We start from the raw sequence: 21,361 nt of genomic DNA, 5'->3' as shown, positions 1-21,361 counted from the left end.
CATTTTAAAGTTTTCGATAATTCATGCCCAAATAACTGATCACAAATAATAGCTAAAAACGCCGAAAACTCAATATTTAAGGAGTTATGGCCATTTTAAAGTTTTCGATAATTCATGCCCAAATAACTGATCACAAATAATAGCTAAAAACGCCGAAAACTCAATATTTAAGGAGTTATGGCCATTTTAAAGTTTTCGATAATTCATGCTTAAAAAAGTGATCACAAATAATAGCTAAAAACGCCGAAAACTCAATATTTAAGGAGTTATGGCCATTTTAAAGTTTTCGATAATTCATGCTTAAAAAAGTGATCACAAATAATAGCTAAAAACGCCGAAAACTCAATATTTAAGGAGTTATGGCCATTTTAAAGTTTTCGATAATTCATGCTTAAAAAAGTGATCACAAATAATAGCTAAAAACGCCGAAAACTCAATATTTAAGGAGTTATGGCCATTTTAAAGTTTTCGATAATTCATGCCCAAATAACTGATCACAAATAATAGCTAAAAACGCCGAAAACTCAATATTTAAGGAGTTATGGCCATTTTAAAGTTTTCGATAATTCATGCTTAAAAAAGTGATCACAAATAATAGCTAAAAACGCCGAAAACTCAATATTTAAGGAGTTATGGCCATTTTATAGTTTTCGATAATTCATGCCCAAATAACTGATCACAAATAATAGCTAAAAACGCCGAAAACTCAATATTTAAGGAGTTATGGCCATTTTAAAGTTTTCGATAATTCATGCCCAAATAACTGATCACAAATAATAGCTAAAAACGCCGAAAACTCAATATTTAAGGAGTTATGGCCATTTTAAAGTTTTCGATAATTCATGCCCAAATAACTGATCACAAATAATAGCTAAAAACGCCGAAAACTCAATATTTAAGGAGTTATGGCCATTTTAAAGTTTTCGATAATTCATGCTTAAAAAAGTGATCACAAATAATAGCTAAAAACGCCGAAAACTCAATATTTAAGGAGTTATGGCCATTTTAAAGTTTTCGATAATTCATGCCCAAATAACTGATCACAAATAATAGCTAAAAACGCCGAAAACTCAATATCTAAGGAGTTATGGCCATTTTAAAGTTTTCGATAATTCATGCCCAAATAACTGATCACAAATAATAGCTAAAAACGCCGAAAACTCAATATTTAAAGAGTTATGGCCATTTTAAAGTTTTCGATAATTCATGCTTAAAAAAGTGAACACAAATAATAGCTAAAAACGCCGAAAACTCAATATTTAAGGAGTTATGGCCATTTTAAAGTTTTCGATAATTCATGCCCAAATAACTGATCACAAATAATAGCTAAAAACGCCGAAAACTCAATATTTAAGGAGTTATGGCCATTTTAAAGTTTTCGATAATTCATGCTTAAAAAAGTGATCACAAATAATAGCTAAAAACGCCGAAAACTCAATATTTAAGGAGTTATGGCCATTTTATAGTTTTCGATAATTCATGCCCAAATAACTGATCACAAATAATAGCTAAAAACGCCGAAAACTCAATATTTAAGGAGTTATGGCCATTTTAAAGTTTTCGATAATTCATGCCCAAATAACTGATCACAAATAATAGCTAAAAACGCCGAAAACTCAATATTTAAGGAGTTATGGCCATTTTAAAGTTTTCGATAATTCATGCCCAAATAACTGATCACAAATAATAGCTAAAAACGCCGAAAACTCAATATTTAAGGAGTTATGGCCATTTTAAAGTTTTCGATAATTCATGCTTAAAAAAGTGATCACAAATAATAGCTAAAAACGTCGAAAACTCAATATTAAGGAGTTATGGCCATTTTAAAGTTTTCGATAATTCATGCCCAAATAACTGATCACAAATAATAGCTAAAAACGCCGAAAACTCAATATCTAAAGAGTTATGGCCATTTTAAAGTTTTCGATAATTCATGCCCAAATAACTGATCACAAATAATAGCTAAAAACGCCGAAAACTCAATATTTAAAGAGTTATGGCCATTTTAAAGTTTTCGATAATTCATGCTTAAAAAAGTGAACACAAATAATAGCTAAAAACGCCGAAAACTCAATATTTAAGGAGTTATGGCCATTTTAAAGTTTTCGATAATTCATGCTTAAAAAAGTGATCACAAATAATAGCTAAAAACGCCGAAAACTCAATATTTAAGGAGTTATGGCCATTTTAAAGTTTTCGATAATTCATGCTTAAAAAAGTGATCACAAATAATAGCTAAAAACGGCGAAAACTCAATATTTAAGGAGTTATGGCCATTTTAAAGTTTTCGATAATTCATGCCCAAATAACTGATCACAAATAATAGCTAAAAACGCAGAAAACTCAATATTTAAGGAGTTATGGCCATTTTAAAGTTTTCGATAATTCATGCTAAAAAAAGTGATCACAAATAATAGCTAAAAACGCCGAAAACTCAATATTTAAGGAGTTATGGCCATTTTAAAGTTTTCGATAATTCATGCCCAAATAACTTATCACAAATAATAGCTAAAAACGCCGAAAACTCAATATTTAAGGAGTTATGGCCATTTTAAAGTTTTCGATAATTCATGCCCAAATAACTTATCACAAATAATAGCTAAAAACGCCGAAAACTCAATATTTAAGGAGTTATGGCCATTTTAAAGTTTTCGATAATTCATGCTTAAAAAAGTGATCACAAATAATAGCTAAACACGCCGAAAACTCAATATTTAAGGAGTTATGGCCATTTTAAAGTTTTCGATAATTCATGCTTAAAAAAGTGATCACAAATAATAGCTAAAAACGCCGAAAACTCAATATTTAAGGAGTTATGGCCATTTTAAAGTTTTCGATAATTCATGCCCAAATAACTGATCACAAATAATAGCTAAAAACGCCGAAAACTCAATATTTAAGGAGTTATGGCCATTTTAAAGTTTTCGATAATTCATGCCCAAATAACTGATCACAAATAATAGCTAAAAACGCCGAAAACTCAATATTTAAGGAGTTATGGCCATTTTAAAGTGTTCGATAATTCATGCTTAAAAAAGTGATCACAAATAATAGCTAAAAAACGCCGAAAACTCAATATTTAAGGAGTTATGGCCATTTTAAAGTTTTCGATAATTCATGCCCAAATAACTGATCACAAATAATAGCTAAAAACGCCGAAAACTCAATATTTAAGGAGTTATGGCCATTTTAAAGTTTTCGATAATTCATGCTTAAAAAAGTGATCACAAATAATAGCTAAAAACGCCGAAAACTCAATATTTAAGGAGTTATGGCCATTTTAAAGTTTTCGATAATTCATGCTTAAAAAGTGATCACAAATAATAGCTAAAAACGCCGAAAACTCAATATTTAAGGAGTTATGGCCATTTTAAAGTTTTCGATAATTCATGCTTAAAAAAGTGATCACAAATAATAGCTAAAAACGCCGAAAACTCAATATTTAAGGAGTTATGGCCATTTTAAAGTTTTCGATAATTCATGCCCAAATAACTGATCACAAATAATAGCTAAAAACGCCGAAAACTCAATATTTAAGGAGTTATGGCCATTTTAAAGTTTTCGATAATTCATGCTTAAAAAAGTGATCACAAATAATAGCTAAAAACGCCGAAAACTCAATATTTAAGGAGTTATGGCCATTTTATAGTTTTCGATAATTCATGCCCAAATAACTGATCACAAATAATAGCTAAAAACGCCGAAAACTCAATATTTAAGGAGTTATGGCCATTTTAAAGTTTTCGATAATTCATGCCCAAATAACTGATCACAAATAATAGCTAAAAACGCCGAAAACTCAATATTTAAGGAGTTATGGCCATTTTAAAGTTTTCGATAATTCATGCCCAAATAACTGATCACAAATAATAGCTAAAAACGCCGAAAACTCAATATTTAAGGAGTTATGGCCATTTTAAAGTTTTCGATAATTCATGCTTAAAAAAGTGATCACAAATAATAGCTAAAAACGCCGAAAACTCAATATTTAAGGAGTTATGGCCATTTTAAAGTTTTCGATAATTCATGCCCAAATAACTGATCACAAATAATAGCTAAAAACGCCGAAAACTCAATATCTAAGGAGTTATGGCCATTTTAAAGTTTTCGATAATTCATGCCCAAATAACTGATCACAAATAATAGCTAAAAACGCCGAAAACTCAATATTTAAAGAGTTATGGCCATTTTAAAGTTTTCGATAATTCATGCTTAAAAAAGTGAACACAAATAATAGCTAAAAACGCCGAAAACTCAATATTTAAGGAGTTATGGCCATTTTAAAGTTTTCGATAATTCATGCCCAAATAACTGATCACAAATAATAGCTAAAAACGCCGAAAACTCAATATTTAAGGAGTTATGGCCATTTTAAAGTTTTCGATAATTCATGCTTAAAAAAGTGATCACAAATAATAGCTAAAAACGCCGAAAACTCAATATTTAAGGAGTTATGGCCATTTTATAGTTTTCGATAATTCATGCCCAAATAACTGATCACAAATAATAGCTAAAAACGCCGAAAACTCAATATTTAAGGAGTTATGGCCATTTTAAAGTTTTCGATAATTCATGCCCAAATAACTGATCACAAATAATAGCTAAAAACGCCGAAAACTCAATATTTAAGGAGTTATGGCCATTTTAAAGTTTTCGATAATTCATGCCCAAATAACTGATCACAAATAATAGCTAAAAACGCCGAAAACTCAATATTTAAGGAGTTATGGCCATTTTAAAGTTTTCGATAATTCATGCTTAAAAAAGTGATCACAAATAATAGCTAAAAACGCCGAAAACTCAATATTTAAGGAGTTATGGCCATTTTAAAGTTTTCGATAATTCATGCCCAAATAACTGATCACAAATAATAGCTAAAAACGCCGAAAACTCAATATCTAAGGAGTTATGGCCATTTTAAAGTTTTCGATAATTCATGCCCAAATAACTGATCACAAATAATAGCTAAAAACGCCGAAAACTCAATATTTAAAGAGTTATGGCCATTTTAAAGTTTTCGATAATTCATGCTTAAAAAAGTGAACACAAATAATAGCTAAAAACGCCGAAAACTCAATATTTAAGGAGTTATGGCCATTTTAAAGTTTTCGATAATTCATGCTTAAAAAAGTGATCACAAATAATAGCTAAAAACGCCGAAAACTCAATATTTAAGGAGTTATGGCCATTTTAAAGTTTTCGATAATTCATGCTTAAAAAAGTGATCACAAATAATAGCTAAAAACGGCGAAAACTCAATATTTAAGGAGTTATGGCCATTTTAAAGTTTTCGATAATTCATGCCCAAATAACTGATCACAAATAATAGCTAAAAACGCAGAAAACTCAATATTTAAGGAGTTATGGCCATTTTAAAGTTTTCGATAATTCATGCTAAAAAAAGTGATCACAAATAATAGCTAAAAACGCCGAAAACTCAATATTTAAGGAGTTATGGCCATTTTAAAGTTTTCGATAATTCATGCCCAAATAACTTATCACAAATAATAGCTAAAAACGCCGAAAACTCAATATTTAAGGAGTTATGGCCATTTTAAAGTTTTCGATAATTCATGCCCAAATAACTGATCACAAATAATAGCTAAAAACGCCGAAAACTCAATATTTAAGGAGTTATGGCCATTTTAAAGTTTTCGATAATTCATGCTTAAAAAAGTGATCACAAATAATAGCTAAAAACGCCGAAAACTCAATATTTAAGGAGTTATAGCCATTTTAAAGTTTTCGATAATTCATGCTTAAAAAAGTGATCACAAATAATAGCTAAAAACGCCGAAAACTCAATATTTAAGGAGTTATGGCCATTTTAAAGTTTTCGATAATTCATGCCCAAATAACTGATCACAAATAATAGCTAAAAACGCCGAAAACTCAATATTTAAGGAGTTATGGCCATTTTAAAGTTTCGATAATTCATGCTTAAAAAAGTGATCACAAATAATAGCTAAAAACGCCGAAAACTCAATATTTAAGGAGTTATGGCCATTTTAAAGTTTTCGATAATTCATGCTTAAAAAGTGATCACAAATAATAGCTAAAAACGCCGAAAACTCAATATTTAAGGAGTTATGGCCATTTTAAAGTTTTCGATAATTCATGCCCAAATAACTGATCACAAATAATAGCTAAAAACGCCGAAAACTCAATATTTAAGGAGTTATGGCCATTTTAAAGTTTTCGATAATTCATGCCCAAATAACTGATCACAAATAATAGCTAAAAACGCCGAAAACTCAATATTTAAGGAGTTATGGCCATTTTAAAGTTTTCGATAATTCATGCCCAAATAACTGATCACAAATAATAGCTAAAAACGCCGAAAACTCAATATTTAAGGAGTTATGGCCATTTTAAAGTTTTCGATAATTCATGCCCAAATACTGATCACAAATAATAGCTAAAAACGCCGAAAACTCAATATTTAAGGAGTTATGGCCATTTTAAAGTTTTCGATAATTCATGCTTAAAAAGTGATCACAAATAATAGCTAAAAACGCCGAAAACTCAATATTTAAGGAGTTATGGCCATTTTAAAGTTTTCGATAATTCATGCTTAAAAAAGTGATCACAAATAATAGCTAAAAACGCCGAAAACTCAATATTTAAGGAGTTATGGCCATTTTAAAGTTTTCGATAATTCATGCCCAAATAACTGATCACAAATAATAGCTAAAAACGCCGAAAACTCAATATTTAAGGAGTTATGGCCATTTTAAAGTTTTCGATAATTCATGCCCAAATAACTGATCACAAATAATAGCTAAAAACGCCGAAAACTCAATATTTAAGGAGTTATGGCCATTTTAAAGTTTTCGATAATTCATGCCCAAATAACTGATCACAAATAATAGCTAAAAACGCCGAAAACTCAATATTTAAGGAGTTATGGTCATTTTAAAGTTTTCGATAATTCATGCCCAAATAACCGATCACAAATAATAGCTAAAAACGCCGAAAACTCAATATTTAAGGAGTTATGGCCATTTTAAAGTTTTCGATAATTCATGCCTTAAAAAAGTGATCACAAATAATAGCTAAAAACGCCGAAAACTCAATATTTAAGGAGTTATGGCCATTTTAAAGTTTTCGATAATTCATGCCCAAATAACTGATCACAAATAATAGCTAAAAACGCCGAAAACTCAATATTTAAGGAGTTATGGCCATTTAAAGTTTTCGATAATTCATGCCCAAATAACTTATCACAAATAATAGCTAAAAACGCCGAAAACTCAATATTTAAGGAGTTATGGCCATTTTAAAGTTTTCGATAATTCATGCCCAAATAACTGATCACAAATAATAGCTAAAAACGCCGAAAACTCAATATTTTAGGAGTTATGGCCATTTTAAAGTTTTCGATAATTCATGCCTAAAAAAGTGATCACAAATAATAGCTAAAAACGCCGAAAACTCAATGTTTAAGGAGTTATGGCCATTTTAAAAGTTTTCGATAATTCATGCCCAAATAACTGATCACAAATAATAGCTAAAAACGCCGAAAACTCAATATTTAAGGAGTTATGGCCATTTTAAAGTTTTCGATAATTCATGCCTAAATAACTGATCACAAATAATAGCTAAAAACGCCGAAAACTCAATATTTAAAGAGTTATGGCCATTTTAAAGTTTTCGATAATTCATGCTTAAAAAAGTGACACAAATAATAGCTAAAAACGCCGAAAACTCAATATTTAAGGAGTTATGGCCATTTTAAAGTTTTCGATAATTCATGCTTAAAAAGTGATCACAAATAATAGCTAAAAACGCCGAAAACTCAATATTTAAGGAGTTATGGCCATTTTAAAGTTTTCGATAATTCATGCTTAAAAAAGTGATCACAAATAATAGCTAAAAACGGCGAAAACTCAATATTTAAGGAGTTATGGCCATTTTAAAGTTTTCGATAATTCATGCCCAAATAACTGATCACAAATAATAGCTAAAAACGCCGAAAACTCAATATTTAAGGAGTTATGGCCATTTAAAGTTTTCGATAATTCATGCTTAAAAAAGTGATCACAAATAATAGCTAAAAACGCCGAAAACTCAATATTTAAGGAGTTATGGCCATTTTAAAGTTTTCGATAATTCATGCCCAAATAACTTGATCACAAATAATAGCTAAAAACGCCGAAAACTCAATATTTAAGGAGTTATGGCCATTTTAAAGTTTTCGATAATTCATGCCCAAATAACTGATCACAAATAATAGCTAAAAACGCCGAAAACTCAATATTTAAGGAGTTATGGCCATTTTAAAGTTTTCGATAATTCATGCTTAAAAAAGTGATCACAAATAATAGCTAAAAACGCCGAAAACTCAATATTTAAGGAGTTATAGGCCATTTTAAAGTTTTCGATAATTCATGCTTAAAAAGTGATCACAAATAATAGCTAAAAACGCCGAAAACTCAATATTTAAGGAGTTATGGCCATTTTAAAGTTTTCGATAATTCATGCCTAAATAAAGTGATCACAAATAATAGCTAAAAACGCCGAAAACTCAATATTTAAGGAGTTATGGCCATTTTAAAGTTTTCGATAATTCATGCTTAAAAAAGTGATCACAAATAATAGCTAAAAACGCCGAAAACTCAATATTTAAGGAGTTATGGCCATTTTAAAGTTTTCGATAATTCATGCTTAAAAAAGTGATCACAAATAATAGCTAAAAACGCCGAAAACTCAATATTTAAGGAGTTATGGCCATTTTAAAGTTTTCGATAATTCATGCCTTAAAAAAGTGATCACAAATAATAGCTAAAAACGCCGAAAACTCAATATTTAAGGAGTTATGGCCATTTTAAAGTTTTCGATAATTCATGCCTCAAATAACTGATCACAAATAATAGCTAAAAACGCCGAAAACTCAATATTTAAGGAGTTATGGCCATTTTAAAGTTTTCGATAATTCATGCCCAAATAACTGATCACAAATAATAGCTAAAAACGCCGAAAACTCAATATTTAAGGAGTTATGGCCATTTTAAAGTTTTCGATAATTCATGCCCAAATAACTGATCACAAATAATAGCTAAAAACGCCGAAAACTCAATATTTAAGGAGTTATGGCCATTTTAAAGTTTTCGATAATTCATGCTTAAAAAAGTGATCACAAATAATAGCTAAAAACGCCGAAAACTCAATATTTAAGGAGTTATGGCCATTTTAAAGTTTTCGATAATTCATGCCCAAATAACTGATCACAAATAATAGCTAAAAAACGCCGAAAACTCAATATTTAAAGAGTTATGGCCATTTTAAAGTTTTCGATAATTCATGCCCAAATAACTGATCACAAATAATAGCTAAAAACGCCGAAAAACTCAATATTTAAGGAGTTATGGCCATTTTAAAGTTTTCGATAATTCATGCTTAAAAAAGTGATCACAAATAATAGCTAAAAACGCCGAAAACTCAATATTTAAGGAGTTATGGCCATTTTAAAGTTTTCGATAATTCATGCTTAAAAAAGTGATCACAAATAATAGCTAAAAACGGCGAAAACTCAATATTTAAGGAGTTATGGCCATTTTAAAGTTTTCGATAATTCATGCCCAAATAACTGATCACAAATAATAGCTAAAAACGCAGAAAACTCAATATTTAAGGAGTTATGGCCATTTTAAAGTTTTCGATAATTCATGCCCAAATAACTGATCACAAATAATAGCTAAAAACGCCGAAAACTCAATATTTAAGGAGTTATGGCCATTTTAAAGTTTTCGATAATTCATGCCCAAATAACTTATCACAAATAATAGCTAAAAACGCCGAAAACTCAATATTTAAGGAGTTATGGCCATTTTAAAGTTTTCGATAATTCATGCCCAAATAACTGATCACAAATAATAGCTAAAAACGCCGAAACTCAATATTTAAGGAGTTATGGCCATTTTAAAGTTTTCGATAATTCATGCTTAAAAAAGTGATCACAAATAATAGCTAAAAACGCCGAAAACTCAATATTTAGGAGTTATGGCCATTTTAAAGTTTTCGATAATTCATGCTTAAAAAAGTGATCACAAATAATAGCTAAAACGCCGAAAACTGAATATTTAAGGAGTTATGGCTATTTTAAAGTTTTCGATAATTCATGCTCAAATAACTGATCACAAATAATAGCTAAAAACGCCGAAAACTCAATATTTAAGGAGTTATGGCCATTTTAAAGTTTTCGATAATTCATGCCCAAATAACTGATCACAAATAATAGCTAAAAAACGCCGAAAACTCAATATTTAAGGAGTTATGGCCATTTTAAAGTTTTCGATAATTCATGCTTAAAAAAGTGATCACAAATAATAGCTAAAAACGCCGAAAACTCAATATTTAAGGAGTTATGGCCATTTTAAAGTTTTCGATAATTCATGCTTAAAAAAGTGATCACAAATAATAGCTAAAAACGCCGAAAACTCAATATTTAAGGAGTTATAGCCATTTTAAAAGTTTTGATAATTCATGCTTAAAAAAGTGATCACAAATAATAGCTAAAAACGCCGAAAACTCAATATTTAAGGAGTTATGGCCATTTTAAAGTTTTCGATAATTCATGCCCAAATAACTGATCACAAATAATAGCTAAAAACGCCGAAAACTCAATATTTAAGGAGATATGGCCATTTAAAGTTTTCGATAATTCATGCTTAAAAAAGTGATCACAAATAATAGCTAAAAACGCCGAAAACTCAATATTTAAGGAGTTATGGCCATTTTAAAGTTTTCGATAATTCATGCCCAAATAACTGATCACAAATAATAGCTAAAAAACGCCGAAAACTCAATATTTAAGGAGTTATGGCCATTTAAAGTTTTCGATAATTCATGCTTAAAAAAGTGATCACAAATAATAGCTAAAAACGCCGAAAACTCAATATTTAAGGAGTTATGGCCATTTTAAAGTTTTCGATAATTCATGCTTAAAAAAGTGATCACAAATAATAGCTAAAAACGCCGAAAACTCAATATTTAAGGAGTTATGGCCATTTTAAAGTTTTCGATAATTCATGCTTAAAAAAGTGATCACAAATAATAGCTAAAAACGCCGAAAACTCAATATTTAAGGAGTTATGGCCATTTTAAAGTTTTCGATAATTCATGCCCAAATAACTGATCACAAATAATAGCTAAAAGCGCAGAAAACTCAATATTTAAGGAGTTATGGCCATTTTAAAGTTTTCGATAATTCATGCTTAAAAAAGTGATCACAAATAATAGCTAAAAACGGCGAAAACTCAATATTTAAGGAGTTATGGCCATTTTAAAGTTTTCGATAATTCATGCCCAAATAACTGATCACAAATAATAGCTAAAAACGCAGAAAACTCAATATTTAAGGAGTTATGGCCATTTTAAAGTTTTCGATAATTCATGCTTAAAAAGTGATCACAAATAATAGCTAAAAACGCCGAAAACTCAATATTTAAGGAGTTATGGCCATTTTAAAGTTTTCGATAATTCATGCTTAAAAAAGTGATCACAAATAATAGCTAAAAACGGCGAAAACTCAATATTTAAGGAGTTATGGCCATTTTAAAGTTTTCGATAATTCATGCCCAAATAACTGATCACAAATAATAGCTAAAAACGCCGAAAACTCAATATTTACGGAGTTATGGCCATTTTAAAGTTTTCGATAATTCATGCCCAAATAACTGATCACAAATAATAGCTAAAAACGCCGAAAACTCAATATTTAAGGAGTTATGGCCATTTTAAAGTTTTCGATAATTCATGCCCAATAACTGATCACAAATAATAGCTAAAAACGCCGAAAACTCAATATTTAAGGAGTTATGGCCATTTTAAAGTTTTCGATAATTCATGCTTAAAAAGTGATCACAAATAATAGCTAAAAACGCCGAAAACTCAATATTTAAGGAGTTATGGCCATTTTAAAGTTTTCGATAATTCATGCTTAAAAAAGTGATCACAAATAATAGCTAAAAACGCCGAAAACTCAATATTTAAGGAGTTATGGCCATTTTAAAGTTTTCGATAATTCATGCTTAAAAAGTGATCACAAATAATAGCTAAAACGCCGAAAACTCAATATTTAAGGAGTTATGGCCATTTTAAAGTTTTCGATAATTCATGCTTAAAAAAGTGATCACAAATAATAGCTAAAAACGCCGAAAACTCAATATTTAAGGAGTTATGGCCATTTTAAAGTTTTCGATAATTCATGCCCAAATAAAGTGATCACAAATAATAGCTAAAAACGCCGAAAACTCAATATTTAAGGAGTTATGGCCATTTTAAAGTTTTCGATAATTCATGCTAAAAAAGTGATCACAAATAATAGCTAAAAACGCAGAAAACTCAATATTTAAGGAGTTATGGCCATTTTAAAGTTTTCGATAATTCATGCTTAAAAAGTGATCACAAATAATAGCTAAAAACGCCGAAAACTCAATATTTAAGGAGTTATGGCCATTTTAAAGTTTTCGATAATTCATGCCTAAATAACGTGATCACAAATAATAGCTAAAAACGCCGAAAACTCAATATTTAAGGAGTTATGGCCATTTTAAAGTTTTCGATAATTCATGCTTAAAAAAGTGATCACAAATAATAGCTAAAAACGCCGAAAACTCAATATTTAAGGAGTTATGGCCATTTTAAAGTTTTCGATAATTCATGCTTAAAAAAGTGATCACAAATAATAGCTAAAAACGCCGAAAACTCAATATTTAAGGAGTTATGGCCATTTTAAAGTTTTCGATAATTCATGCTTAAAAAAGTGATCACAAATAATAGCTAAAAACGCCGAAAACTCAATATTTAAGGAGTTATGGCCATTTTAAAGTTTTCGATAATTCATGCCTTAAAAAGTGATCACAAATAATAGCTAAAAACGGCCGAAAACTCAATATTTAAGGAGTTATGGCCATTTTAAAGTTTTCGATAATTCATGCTTAAAAAGTGATCACAAATAATAGCTAAAAACGCCGAAAACTCAATATTTAAGGAGTTATGGCCATTTTAAAGTTTTCGATAATTCATGCTTAAAAAAGTGATCACAAATAATAGCTAAAACGCCGAAAACTCAATATTTAAGGAGTTATGGCCATTTTAAAGTTTTCGATAATTCATGCCTAAATAACTTATCACAAATAATAGCTAAAAACGCCGAAAACTCAATATTTAAGGAGTTATGGCCATTTTAAAGTTTTCGATAATTCATGCTCAAATAACGTGATCACAAATAATAGCTAAAAACGCCGAAAACTCAATATTTAAGGAGTTATGGCCATTTTAAAGTTTTCGATAATTCATGCTTAAAAAAGTGATCACAAATAATAGCTAAAAACGCCGAAAAACTCAATATTTAAGGAGTTATGGCCATTTTAAAGTTTTCGATAATTCATGCCTAAAAAAGCTGATCACAAATAATAGCTAAAAACGCCGAAAACTCAATATTTAAGGAGTTATGGCCATTTTAAAGTTTTCGATAATTCATGCTTAAAAAAGTGATCACAAATAATAGCTAAAAACGCCGAAAACTCAATATTTAAGGAGTTATGGCCATTTTAAAGTTTTCGATAATTCATGCCCAAATAACTGATCACAAATAATAGCTAAAAACGCCGAAAACTCAATATTTAAGGAGTTATGGCCATTTTAAAGTTTTCGATAATTCATGCCCAATAACTGATCACAAATAATAGCTAAAAACGCCGAAAACTCAATATTTAAGGAGTTATTGGCCATTTTAAAGTTTTCGATAATTCATGCTTAAATAAAGTGATCACAATAATAGCTAAAAAACGCCGAAAACTCAATATTTAAGGAGTTATGGCCATTTTAAAGTTTTCGATAATTCATGCTTAAAAAAGTGATCACAAATAATAGCTAAAAACGCCGAAAACTGAATATTTAAGGAGTTATGGCTATTTTAAAGTTTTCGATAATTCATGCTCAAATAACTGATCACAAATAATAGCTAAAAACGCCGAAAACTCAATATTTAAGGAGTTATGGCCATTTTAAAGTTTTCGATAATTCATGCCCAAATAACTGATCACAAATAATAGCTAAAAACGCCGAAAACTCAATATTAAGGAGTTATGGCCATTTTAAAGTTTCGATAATTCATGCTTAAAAAGTGATCACAAATAATAGCTAAAAACGCCGAAAACTCAATATTTAAGGAGTTATGGCCATTTTAAAGTTTTCGATAATTCATGCTTAAAAAAGTGATCACAAAATAATAGCTAAAAACTCCGAAAACTCAATATTTAAGGAGTTATGGCCATTTTAAAGTTTTCGATAATTCATGCTTAAAAAAGTGATCACAAATAATAGCTAAAAACGCCGAAACTCAATATTTAAGGAGTTATGGCCATTTTAAAGTTTTCGATAATTCATGCCCAAATAACTGATCACAAATAATAGCTAAAAACGCCGAAAACTCAATATTTAAGGAGTTATGGCCATTTTAAAGTTTTCGATAATTCATGCCAAATAACTGATTCACAATAATAGCTAAAAACGCCGAAAACTCAATATTTAAGGAGTTATGGCCATTTTAAAGTTTTCGATAATTCATGCCCAAATAACTGATCACAAATAATAGCTAAAAACGCCGAAAACTCAATATTTAAGGAGTTATGGCCATTTTAAAGTTTTCGATAATTCATGCCCAAATAACTGATCACAAATAATAGCTAAAAACGCCGAAAACTCAATATTTAAGGAGTTATGGCCATTTTAAAGTTTTCGATAATTCATGCTTAAAAAAGTGATCACAAATAATAGCTAAAAACGCCGAAAACTCAATATTTAAGGAGTTATGGCCATTTTAAAGTTTTCGATAATTCATGCTTAAAAAAGTGATCACAAATAATAGCTAAAAACGCCGAAAACTCAATATTTAAGGAGTTATGGCCATTTTAAAGTTTTCGATAATTCATGCTAAATAACGTGATCACAAATAATAGCTAAAAACGCCGAAAACTCAATATTTAAGGAGTTATGGCCATTTTAAAGTTTTCGATAATTCATGCTTAAAAAAGTGATCACAATAATAGCTAAAAACGCCGAAAACTCAATATTTAAGGAGTTATGGCCATTTTAAAGTTTTCGATAATTCATGCCCAAATAACTGATCACAAATAATAGCTAAAAACGGCCGAAAACTCAATATTTAAGGAGTTATGGCCATTTTAAAGTTTTCGATAATTCATGCTTAAAAAAGTGATCACAAAATAATAGCTAAAACGCCGAAAACTCAATATTTAAGGAGTTATGGCCATTTTAAAGTTTTCGATAATTCATGCTTAAAAAAGTGATCACAAATAATAGCTAAAAACGCCGAAAACTCAATATTTAAGGAGTTATGGCCATTTTAAAGTTTTCGATAATTCATGCCCAAATAACTTATCACAAATAATAGCTAAAAACGCCGAAAACTCAATATTTAAGGAGTTATGGCCATTTTAAAGTTTTCGATAATTCATGCCCAAATAACTGATCACAAATAATAGCTAAAAACGCCGAAAACTCAATATTAAGGAGTTATGGCCATTTTAAAGTTTTCGATAATTCATGCTTAAAAAAGTGATCACAAATAATAGCTAAAAAACGCCGAAAACTCAATATTTAAGGAGTTATGGCCATTTTAAAGTTTTCGATAATTCATGCTTAAAAAAGTGATCACAAATAATAGCTAAAAACGCCGAAAACTCAATATTTAAGGAGTTATGGCCATTTTAAAGTTTTCGATAATTCATGCTTAAAAAAGTGATCACAAATAATAGCTAAAAAACGCCGAAAACTCAATATTTAAGGAGTTATGGCCATTTTAAAGTTTTCGATAATTCATGCTCAAATAACTGATCACAAATAATAGCTAAAAACGCCGAAAACTCAATATTTAAGGAGTTATGGCCATTTTAAAGTTTTCGATAATTCATGCCTAAATAACTGATCACAAATAATAGCTAAAAACGCCGAAAACTCAATATTTAAGGAGTTATGGCCATTTTAAAGTTTTCGATAATTCATGCTTAAAAAGTGATCACACATAATAGCTAAAAACGCCGAAAACTCAATATTTAAGGAGTTATGGCCATTTTAAAGTTTTCGATAATTCATGCTTAAAAAGTGATCACAAATAATAGCTAAAAACGCCGAAAACTCAATATTTAAGGAGTTATGGCCATTTTTAAAGTTTTCGATAATTCATGCCCTAAATAACTGATCACAAATAATAGCTAAAAACGCCGAAAACTCAATATTTAAGGAGTTATGGCCATTTTAAAGTTTTCGATAATTCATGCCCAAATAACTGATCACAATAATAGCTAAAAACGCCGAAAACTCAATATTTAAGGAGTTATGGCCATTTTAAAGTTTTCGATAATTCATGCCCAATAACTGATTACAAATAATAGCTAAAAACGCCGAAAACTCAATATTAAGGAGTTATGGCCATTTTAAAGTTTTCGATAATTCATGCCCAAATAACTGATCACAATAATAGCTAAAAACGCCGCGAAAACTCAATATTTAAGGAGTTATGGCCATTTTAAAGTTTTCGATAATTCATGCTTAAAAAAGTGATCACAAATAATAGCTAAAAACGCCGAAAACTCAATATTTAAGGAGTTATGGCCATTTTAAAGTTTTCGATAATTCATGCTTAAAAAAGTGATCCCAAATAATAGCTAAAAACGCCGAAAACTCAATATTTAAGGAGTTTATGGCCATTTTAAAGTTTTCGATAATTCATGCTTAAAAAAGTGATCACAAATAATAGCTAAAAACGCCGAAAACTCAATATTTAAGGAGTTATGGCCATTTTAAAGTTTTCGATAATTCATGCTTAAAAAAGTGATCACAAATAATAGCTAAAAACGCCGAAAACTCAATATTTAAGGAGTTATGGCCATTTTAAAGTTTTCGATAATTCATGCCAAATAACTGATCACAAATAATAGCTAAAACGGCCGAAAACTCATATTTAAGGAGTTATGGCCATTTTAAAGTTTTCGATAATTCATGCCTAAAAACTGATCACAAATAATAGCTAAAAACGCAGAAAACTCAATATTTAAGGAGTTATGGCCATTTTAAAGTTTTCGATAATTCATGCTTAAAAAAGTGATCACAAATAATAGCTAAAAACGCCGAAAACTCAATATTTAAGGAGTTATGGCCATTTTAAAGTTTTCGATAATTCATGCCCAAATAACTGATCACAAATAATAGCTAAAAAACGCCGAAAACTCAATATTTAAGGAGTTATGGCCATTTTAAAGTTTTCGATAATTCATGCTTAAAAAGTGATCACAAATATAGCTAAAAACGCCGAAAACTCAATATTTAAGGAGTTATGGCCATTTTAAAGTTTTCGATAATTCATGCTCAAATAACTGATCACAAATAATAGCTAAAAACGCCGAAAACTCAATATTTAAGGAGTTATGGCCATTTTAAAGTTTTCGATAATTCATGCCCAATAACTGATCACAAATAATAGCTAAAAACGCCGAAACTCAATATTTTAAGGAGTTATGGCCATTTTAAAGTTTCGATAATTCATGCCAAATAACTGATCACAAATAATAGCTAAAACGGCGAAAACTCAATATTTAAGGAGTTATGGCCATTTTAAAGTTTTCGATAATTCATGCCCAAATAACTGATCACAAATAATAGCTAAAAACGCAGAAAGAAGGAAAACTCAATATTTAAGGAGTTATGGCCATTTTAAAGTTTTCGATAATTCATGCTTAAAAAGTGATCACACAATAATAGCTAAAAACGCCCGAAAACTCAATATTTAAGGAGTTATGGCCATTTTAAAGTTTTCGATAATTCATGCTTAAAAAAGTGATCACAAATAATAGCTAAAACGCCGAAAACTCAATATTTAAGGAGTTATGGCCATTTTAAAGTTTTCGATAATTCATGCTAAAAAAGTGATCACAAATAATAGCTAAAAACGCCGAAAACTCAATATTTAAGGAGTTATGGCCATTTTAAAGTTTTCGATAATTCATGCTTAAAAAAGTGATCACAAATAATAGCTAAAAACGCCGAAAACTCAATATTTAAGGAGTTATGGCTATTTTAAAGTTTTCGATAATTCATTGCTCAAATAACTGATCACAAATAATAGCTAAAAACGCCGAAAACTCAATATTTAAGGAGTTATGGCCATTTTAAAGTTTTCGATAATTCATGCCCAAATAACTGATCACAAATAATAGCTAAAAACGCCGAAAACTCAATATTTAAGGAGTTATGGCCATTTTAAAGTTTTCGATAATTCATGCCCAATAACTGATCACAAATATAGCTAAAAACGCCGAAAACTCAATATTTTAAGGAGTTATGGCCATTTTAAAGTTTCGATAATTCATGCCCAAATAACTGATCACAAATAATAGCTAAAAACGCCGAAAACTCAATATTTAAGGAGTTATGGCCATTTTAAAGTTTTCGATAATTCATGAACAAATAATGATCACAAATAATAGCTAAAAACGCCGAAAACTCAATATTTAAGGAGTTATGGCCATTTTAAAGTTTTCGATAATTCATGCCCAAATAACTGATCACAAATAACAGCTAAAAACGCCGAAAACTCAATATTTAAGGAGTTATGGCCATTTTAAAGTTTTCGATAATTCATGCTTAAAAAAGTGATCACAAATAATAGCTAAAAACGCCGAAAACTCAATATTTAAGGAGTTATGGCCATTTTAAAGTTTTCGATAATTCATGCTTAAAAAGTGATCACAAATAATAGCTAAAACGCCGAAAACTCAATATTTAAGGAGTTATGGCCATTTTAAAGTTTTCGATAATTCATGCCCAAATAACTGATCACAATAATAGCTAAAAACGCCGAAAACTCAATATTTAAGGAGTTATGGCCATTTTAAGTTTACGATAATTCATGCCCAAATAACTGATCACAAATAATAGCTAAAAACGCCGAAAACTCAATATTTAAGGAGTTATGGCCATTTTAAAGTTTTCGATAATTCATGCTTAAAAAAGTGATCACAAATAATAGCTAAAAACGCCGAAAACTCAATATTTAAGAGTTATGGCCATTTTAAAGTTTTCGATAATTCATGCTTAAAAAAGTGATCACAAATAATAGCTAAAAACGCCCGAAAACTCAATATTTAAGGAGTTATGGCCATTTTAAAGTTTTCGATAATTCATGCTTAAAAAGTGATCACAAATAATAGCTAAAAACGGCGAAAACTCAATATTTAAGGAGTTATGGCCATTTTAAAGTTTTCGATAATTCATGCCCAAATAACTGATCACAAATAATAGCTAAAAACGCCGAAAACTCAATATTTAAGGAGTTATGGCCATTTTAAAGTTTTCGATAATTCATGCTTAAAAAGTGATCACAAATAATAGCTAAAAACGCCGAAAACTCAATATTTAAGAGTTATGGCCATTTTAAAGTTTTCGATAATTCATGCTTAAAAAAGTGATCACAAATAATAGCTAAAACGCCGAAAACTCAATATTTAAGGAGTTATGGCTATTTTAAAGTTTTCGATAATTCATGCTCAAATAACTGATCACAAATAATAGCTAAAAACGCCGAAAACTCAATATTTAAGGAGTTATGGCCATTTTAAAGTTTTCGATAATTCATGCCCAAATAACTGATCACAAATAATAGCTAAAAACGCCGAAAACTCAATATTTAAGGAGTTATGGCCATTTTAAAGTTTTCGATAATTCATGCCCAAATAACTGATCACAAATAATAGCTAAAAACGCCGAAAACTCAATATTTAAGGAGTTATGGCCATTTTAAAGTTTTCGATAATTCATGCCCAAATAACTGATCACAAATAATAGCTAAAAACGCCGAAAACTCAATATTTAAGGAGTTATGGCCATTTTAAAGTTTTCGATAATTCATGAACAAATAACTGATCACAAATAATAGCTAAAAACGCCGAAAACTCAATATTTAAGGAGTTATGGCCATTTTAAAGTTTTCGATAATTCATGCCCAAATAACTGATCACAAATAACAGCTAAAAACGCCGAAAACTCAATATTTAAGGAGTTATGGCCATTTTAAAGTTTTCGATAATTCATGCTTAAAAAGTGATCACAAATAATAGCTAAAAAACGCCGAAAACTCAATATTTAAGGAGCTATGGCCATTTTAAAGTTTTCGATAATTCATGCTTAAAAAAGTGATCACAAATAATAGCTAAAAACGCCGAAAACTCAATATTTAAGGAGTTATGGCCATTTTAAAGTTTTCGATAATTCATGCCCAAATAACTGATCACAAATAATAGCTAAAAACGCCGAAAACTCAATATTTAAGGAGTTATGGCCATTTTAAAGTTTACGATAATTCATGCCCAAATAACTGATCACAAATAATAGCTAAAAACGCCGAAACCTCAATATTTAAGGAGTTATGGCCATTTTAAAGTTTTCGATAATTCATGCTTAAAAAAGTGATCACAAATAATAGCTAAAAACGCCGAAAACTCAATATTTAAGGAGTTATGGCCATTTTAAAGTTTTCGATAATTCATGCTTAAAAAAGTGATCACAAATAATAGCTAAAAACGGCGAAAACTCAATATTTAAGGAGTTATGGCCATTTTAAAGTTTTCGATAATTCATGCCCAAATAACTGATCACAAATAATAGCTAAAAACGCCGAAAACTCAATATTTAAGGAGTTATGGCCATTTTAAAGTTTTCGATAATTCATGCTTAAAAAAGTGATCACAAATAATAGCTAAAAACGCCGAAAACTCAATATTTAAGAGTTATGGCCATTTTAAAGTTTTCGATAATTCATGCTTAAAAAAGTGATCACAAATAATAGCTAAAAACGCCGAAAACTCAATATTTAAGGAGTTATGGCCATTTTAAAGTTTTCGATAATTCATGCTTAAAAAAGTGATCACAAATAATAGCTAAAACGCCGAAAACTCATATTTAAGGAGTTATGGCCATTTTAAAGTTTTCGATAATTCATGCTTAAAAAAGTGATCACAAATAATAGCTAAAAACGCCGAAAACTCAATATTTAAGGAGTTATGGCCATTTTAAAGTTTTCGATAATTCATGCCCAAATAACTGATCACAAATAATAGCTAAAAACGCCGAAAACTCAATATTTAAGGAGTTATGGCCATTTTAAAGTTTTCGATAATTCATGCTTAAAAAAGTGATCACAAATAATAGCTAAAAACGCCGAAAACTCAATATTTAAGGAGTTATGGCCATTTTAAAGTTTTCGATAATTCATGCCCAAATAACTGATCACAAATAATAGCTAAAAACGCCGAAAACTCAATATTTAAGGAGTTATGAC

Source organism: Musca domestica, unplaced genomic scaffold (genome assembly GCF_030504385.1).
Source record: "Musca domestica strain aabys unplaced genomic scaffold, Musca_domestica.polishedcontigs.V.1.1 14, whole genome shotgun sequence".
Taxonomy (NCBI): Eukaryota; Metazoa; Arthropoda; class Insecta; order Diptera; family Muscidae; genus Musca; species Musca domestica.
The sequence above is the reverse complement of the archived record's forward strand: the minus strand, read 5'-3'. Positions refer to the sequence as shown.